Here is a 6,706-nt window from a genome sequence, read left to right on the forward strand (position 1 = left end):
AGATAGATTTCCAGTGTGCACTTTTTCTCTGATGGTGCCTTTTCTCATAGGTGACAGGAGGAGGTAATAGGCAAGAGAAGGAAAGGAAGAACCTTATCCCGATGTTTCTGCCAAATCCAGCCCAAATGAGTCTTTTGCTCTCTTTTATTCATGAACTTACTTACATACTTACATACATACATACTTACTTACATACTTCAGTGCTCCCATTAGAAGGGAGACACTTTTTAAAGACCAGAGCTATTAGGCCAGCCTCACTTAATCACATATCCTTAATGAAAAGAACTGCTCTACATTTGGGGAATTCAAAATATTTCTTATGTACGCCAAAATAAACACAGAACCTCTTGGCAGTCGTCTGTGGGGATTCTCCCTGCTAGGATTTTTGTATTTCTTTATGCTAATTTAGAAATATGAACAGAAAACCCAGGACTCAAGGCTGTTAAGTGGATTTGTAACACTCTGGAGTGTCGTGGGTACGTAACTCAATGAATGAATATATAGTCTCTGTGATAGCTGGAGTAATAGTATTTTCATTGAGAACTGCAGTCAGTCACTGTGTATTCTTTGCAAGCTGCTAATACATTAGCAACGCGTCTTTCACCTGTTTTAGGACCTTATATTTAGTAGAGGAATACATAACCTAATGTGAATTACTCTGGCAAATGTTGGCAAATGACTTCGTTTGTGACGCGCAGAACATTTTCTAGCGAACTGAAAAGCATGTCACCTTGTGATTTCACCACTGAAACACGTTACAATATAGGTGGCGTGTCACAGAGGAAAAGCAGCTTGTGATCAGGTTTTCTATTTGTAGAAAGCAGGGTTGTGCCAAGCAACCCAACCACAAAGGATTTTAAGTTTGAATGAAGAAAGGAGCGGTGCAGCTGGGATCCCATCTCCCCTTCCAAGAAGATACCAGCCACCTAGAGACCTATAGGTCCTGGTCCTGGAATCCTTATCTTGCCTGCCTTTTTTTTTTTTTCCTCCCCTGTGTCCTGTTTTAGTTCGGCCAATAGGGAATTGAAAGTGATGGGGTGATAGGTTTGGTAGGTTTGGAAGGTAAATTCTATTTCTTCTCCTCCCTCTTGTTTTTCTGTTAGATTTTAGGTCTTCTTTGTGATTTATGTGCGTAGATGATGACTTACATGAATCATTCCTAAATGGTTAACTATTCAAGCAAACTGTTCATCATCTAGTTCTCTGTGATATCCTCACCTTATGTTTGCCAGGCTGCCTCCCTCCTTTCTCAAATCCCACTGCAAATTCCACGTTTCCAAAAAACCCTCCCTGACAGCAGCAATGAAGACTTCTAACAGCTCTTATTCATCCTCGTCTCTGTCCCTTCCCCCAACTCTCCGGTTGCCTGTTTTACCATCTGACAGTGAAATCACAATGAAATAAAGGACAGCAATCATGTAAGTTTTCTGCTCTTTCTTCCCTCTTGATCTGTGCCTGAATTTATGCCTTCGTGACAAACAGGCATGTCGTTTTTTTAACCATTACAATATACATGAGAATTAGAGTTGTCCTCTCATACCTCAGAGATACTGTGGGCTGTTTCCAGAACATCACAATAGAATGAATATCACAGTAAAGCAAATCAAATGAATTTTTTGGTTCCCCGGTGCATATAAAAGTTATGTGTACATCCTACTAATGCAATAGCATTATGTCTAAAAAACAATGTACTGGGGCACCTGGCTGGCTTATTGGAGTGCTACTCTTTTTTTTTTTTTTTTTAAGATTTTATTTATTTATTTGACAGAGAGAGATCACAAGCAGGCAGAGAGGCAGGCAGAGAGACAGGAGGAAGCAGGCTCCCTGCTGAGCAGAGAGCCCGATGCGGGACTCGATCCCAGGACTCTGAGATCATGACCTGAGCCGAAGGCTTAACCCACTGAGCCACCCAGGCGCCCCTGGAGTGCTACTCTTGATCTCGGGGTTGTGAGTTCGAGCCCCGTGTTGTATTGTAAAGATTACTTTAAATTAAAAAAAAAAAAAGGAAAATCTTAAAAATAAAAATACATTTAGAAAATAAAAATACCTTAATACAAAGCTTAATACAAGGATCCTTATTGTGAAAGATGAGTTTTCAGCTGGTGGAGGATCTTGCCTCACTGTTGATGGTGGCTGACTGATCAGGGTGGTGGTTGCTGAAGGTTGGGATGGCTGTGCCAATTTCTCAAAATAAAACAACAATGAGGTTTACTCATGTTTATACCTGTAGAGCTAATTCATTCATTTTAACTGTTGCACCCATATAATACAGCGCATTCATTTCCCATTGATGGACATTTCATTTCTTTCCAATTTTCATGTCTGATGAGTCTGGGCTGCTGTACGAAAAACATCATAGGCTGGATGGCTTATAAACAGAAATTTATTTCTGACTTTTCTGGAGCCGGAATAGTTCAAGATCAAGTCACTGGCAGATTCGATGTCTAGTAAGAGCCAGCTTCCTTGTTCATTGACAATGGTCTTCTGTGTCCTCTCCTGGCAGAAGGGGAGAGGAAGCTCTCTGAGATCTTTTATAAGGACACTAATCCCACTTGTGAATGCTCCACCCTCATGACCTAATCACCTCCCAGAGCTCCCACCTCTAAATACCATCACTTTTGGTGGTAGGGTTTGAACATTAGAATTTGGAGGGGATATAAGCATTCAGTCTGCAGAATTCTACCTTTGGCCCCCCAGAATCCATGTCCGTCTCACATGTCATCAACTCTAATGTCCAAAGTCTCATCTAAATATCATCTAAATCAGTTATGAGTGACACTCGATATTCATCCTGAGGCAAATTCCTCTCCAGCTGTGAGCCCATGAAACCAAATGTGCCATGTGCTTCCAAAACAAAAATGGTGGGGCAGGCCCAGGACTAACTTTCCCATTACAAAAGGGAGAAACAGGAAGGAAGAAAGGAGGGAGGTCCAGAGTTAAGTTCAAAACCCAAGGAGGCAAATTCTACTAGACCTTAAGACTGGAGAACATTCCTCTTTGACTTGATGCTCTGCACTCCAGGTACACTAGGGTAAGAGTCCCACCATCCATACACCCTGGGTTGGCGGGCCTGCTCTCCCAGCTTTGTTGAGCAGAAATTGGGCCCCAAATCTCCCAACAGCTCTGGCCCCATGGCTTTGGGTGGTCTCACCTGCTATGGCACACCTGGGTACCACTCTTATGGCTCCAGGGTCCCATACTTTGAAATTTAAGAGAAGGCAGTCATGTCCCCAGGGATTGTACTCTCTGTAGGCTGTGCAGATACCACCAGAATTTGCTGCCTGCACTCTCTTGGGGGGCAACCACTGTAGCTGCGTTGCACCTGGGCCTACTGGCTCCTCCTATGAGGCAGCCTAGGAGCAGTGGGGGGGGGGGGGGGGGTGGTAGGAGGTGTAAGGGGAGGCAGTGCCCAGAGCCTACATTGAGCTAGAAGTGCAGCAACCCCTCTTTTGAAACTGTTCTTCCCTGCCCTCCCGCTTGGGCCTCTGTGGGAATGGTAGGCCTAAAGATCTTTGAATCACTCTGAGAGGAATGCTTGGTCATTCCTCCATTGTTTTGGGGAATACCAATGGGCTTCTGATGAGGAGGCTCATCTATTCCAATCTCCTCATCAAATGGTCACTTAGCTACACCCTTAGTGTTCTCTCCCAAAGAGGCTTTCTCCTTCCTTTCAACTGGGACAGACGGAGATTTTTCCAAATATTTAAGTTCTGGTTCCTTTTTGATTAGCAATTCTATCTTTAAGTCATTTCTCTCTTCTTGAATTTTACTGTAAGGAGTCAGGAAGTGTTTCTGCTAAATATCCAATTTCATTGACAGTGTGAACGGATTTCAATCTCAAATGGAACCAGAGGATATGAAATGGAGAATCTCAAGAATGTGACCTCAGAGGTGCCTGGGTAGCTTGGTTGGTTAAGCATCTGTCTTCTGCTCATGGTCCCAGGATCCTGGAATCAAGCCTCGCCTCCCTTCTCGGACTCCCTGCTTGGGGAGTCTACTTCTCCCTTTGCCCCTCCTCCTGCTCATGCTCTCTCTCAAACAAATAAATAAAACCTTTAAAAAAAAAAAAAGAATGAATCCTCAGGAGAAAGAACTTAAGAACCAAGAAACTGATTTCCACCAAATGCCTCATTTACCCAAGACCAAGACTTAGTGCCTGACCAGGGAACATGCAAAAAGAAACTCTCCCCATCCTTAAGCCAATAAACTCACTGCTTGGAATCTGGCTCAAATTCCCCTTCACTGCATTCCTTGCCCATAGATATTCGTCCCAGACACTGAATGGACCGACCTGTAGCTTGCCATTTCCCAAGTTGTATTCTTCTGCTATTCCTGGATAAACTCCATTTTAGGTCATTTGAACTTACCTCAGTTTACCACTTTATTTAGGTTGACATTTGCTTGTTCTAACTTCCACAAAATACTGGAATATGAACACAATTCAGTTGTTTTCCGCTTTATAAAGGATGGCCATCCTTCTATTCTCCAATAAAATGTTCCTCATTTCCATCTAAGACCTCATCAGAATGGCCTCTACCATCCCAGTTCCACCACCATCCATTCAGGATTACTTAAGAAGATTGAGGCTTTCCCTACAACTCTCCTCTTTCTGAGCTCTCACCAGAATCACGCTTAATAGTCTGTTCATAGCAATGTCAGCCTTTTCTAGCATGCACCTCAAAACTCTTCCAACCTCTACCCATTACCCAGTTCCAAAGCCACTCCACATTTTTTTTATTTGACAGAGAGAGAGCTTGCGCACAAGTACAGGGAGTGGCAAGCAGAGGAAGAGGGAGAAACAGGCTCCCCGCTAAGTAGGGAGCCATATGTGCCGTTCATCCCAGGACCTTGGGATCATGACTTAGCCAAAGACAGATGCCTGACCAACTGAACCACCCAGGTGCCCCGCCACTCCACATTTTTTTAAAGACTTTTTTTTTATTTGAGAGAGAGTGAGGGGGAGGGAGAGGGAGAGAGAATCTGAAGCAAACTCCAAGCTGAATGAAGACCCCAATGTGGGGCTTGATCTCACAACACTGAGATCATGACCTGAGCTAAAACCAAAAGTCAGACAACTAAGCCACCCAGGTGCCCTGCCATTCCACATTTTTAAGAGTTTGTTAAAGCAATGCAATACTCCTGGTACTTCACTAATCTAAAGTTTGTACAATGAATATTCTTGGAGGTTACTTTGTACATATGTGTAAAAGGTTTAGTAGGGGGGCGCCTGGGTAGCTCAGTGGGTTAAGCCTCTGCCTTCAGCTCGGGTCATGATCTCAGGGTCCTGGGATCTAGCCCCGAGTCGGGCTCTCTGCTCAGCAGGGAGCCTGCTTCCCCCTCTCTCTCTGCCTGCCTCTCTGCCTACTTGTAATCTCTCTCTGTGTCAAATAAATAAATAAAATCTTTAAAAAAAAAAAAAAGGTTTAGTAGGATTTATGCCAAGAAGGAGAATGACGGATAGCAAAGCATGTTCATCTCCAATTTTTCTAGATTTTACAAATTATTTCCTAAACTGGTAAATGGTATCCATTTACATTTGAAACAGCAGAACAAGAGAATTTCTATTTCACCATATCTTGGAATTATCCAACATTTTCGTTTTTGCTGGTCTGACAAGTATGAAAGTATTAAGGTATATTTGAGTTTAATATGGGTTTCACTATACAAGTATTGTCAAGTCAAGAAAATGAAGCAGAATCCAAGGAAGCAGAGGAAGTCAGATATAAATTAGGTAGTATATTAGTTCTCTATTATAATAAATTACCTCAATATTACAGATCTTATAGGTGCAAGACAACAGACTTTTCTTTTCTTTCTTTCTTTTTTTTTTTTTTTTTTTGGCTTGATCCCAGGACTCTGGGATCATGACATGAGCCAAAGGCAGAGGCTTTAACCCACTGAGCCACCCAGGTGCCCCGACAGTAAACTTTTCTTATCTCAGTTTCTGAGGGTCAGGAATCCAGGCACAGTTTACCTGGGTTCTTGACTTCAAGGTGTCTCTGAAGCTGCAATCAAGGTGTTGGCCAGGGCTGGAGTCTCATCTGAGAGCTTGACTGGGAAGGACCTACTTCCAAGCTCCTATGGTAGTTGGCAGGATTCAGCTCTTTTCAGGCAGTTGGACGGAGGGCCTTCGTTCCTTGTTGGTTGTCAGCTGCCTTCGGTTCTCTGTTATCAGAACCTCTTCACAGGTCAGTTTATAATATGCCAACTCACTTCATCAAAATCGGCAAAGGTGAGACTGTGATAGCAAAACTTGATAGAATCTTGATAGAATTGATAGAATCTTCAGTAATCTATTCTTCAGTATAGAATCTTCAGTAATAAACTTGATAGAATCAAAACTTGATAGAGTCTTCAGTAATCTATTTATGAATAATAATATTCATGGATAGTATCTAGTAATCTGTTCATCTTGCAATATTCTACTGGTTAGAAGCAAGTCACAGATCCCAGGAATACTCGAGGGAGAGGGATTACTGAGAAGGGTGACTATCAGGAGGTGGGGATGATTACAGGCCATCTTAAAGTCCATCTGGCATAGGCAGGCATAGGAATTAAGAATATTGGTTAGCCCATCATTACAAGCCCAAATAATAGTGGGCTCAGTTAGCCTAGAGATGTATTTCTCTCTCATTTGGAAGTCTGGATAAGCAGTGCAGGGATGGTACCACCATCCCTCGTCATCACCAGGGACCCGTTCTCCCTC

The sequence above is a fragment of the Lutra lutra genome, chromosome 3, assembly GCF_902655055.1.
Source record: "Lutra lutra chromosome 3, mLutLut1.2, whole genome shotgun sequence".
NCBI lineage: Eukaryota > Metazoa > Chordata > Mammalia > Carnivora > Mustelidae > Lutra > Lutra lutra.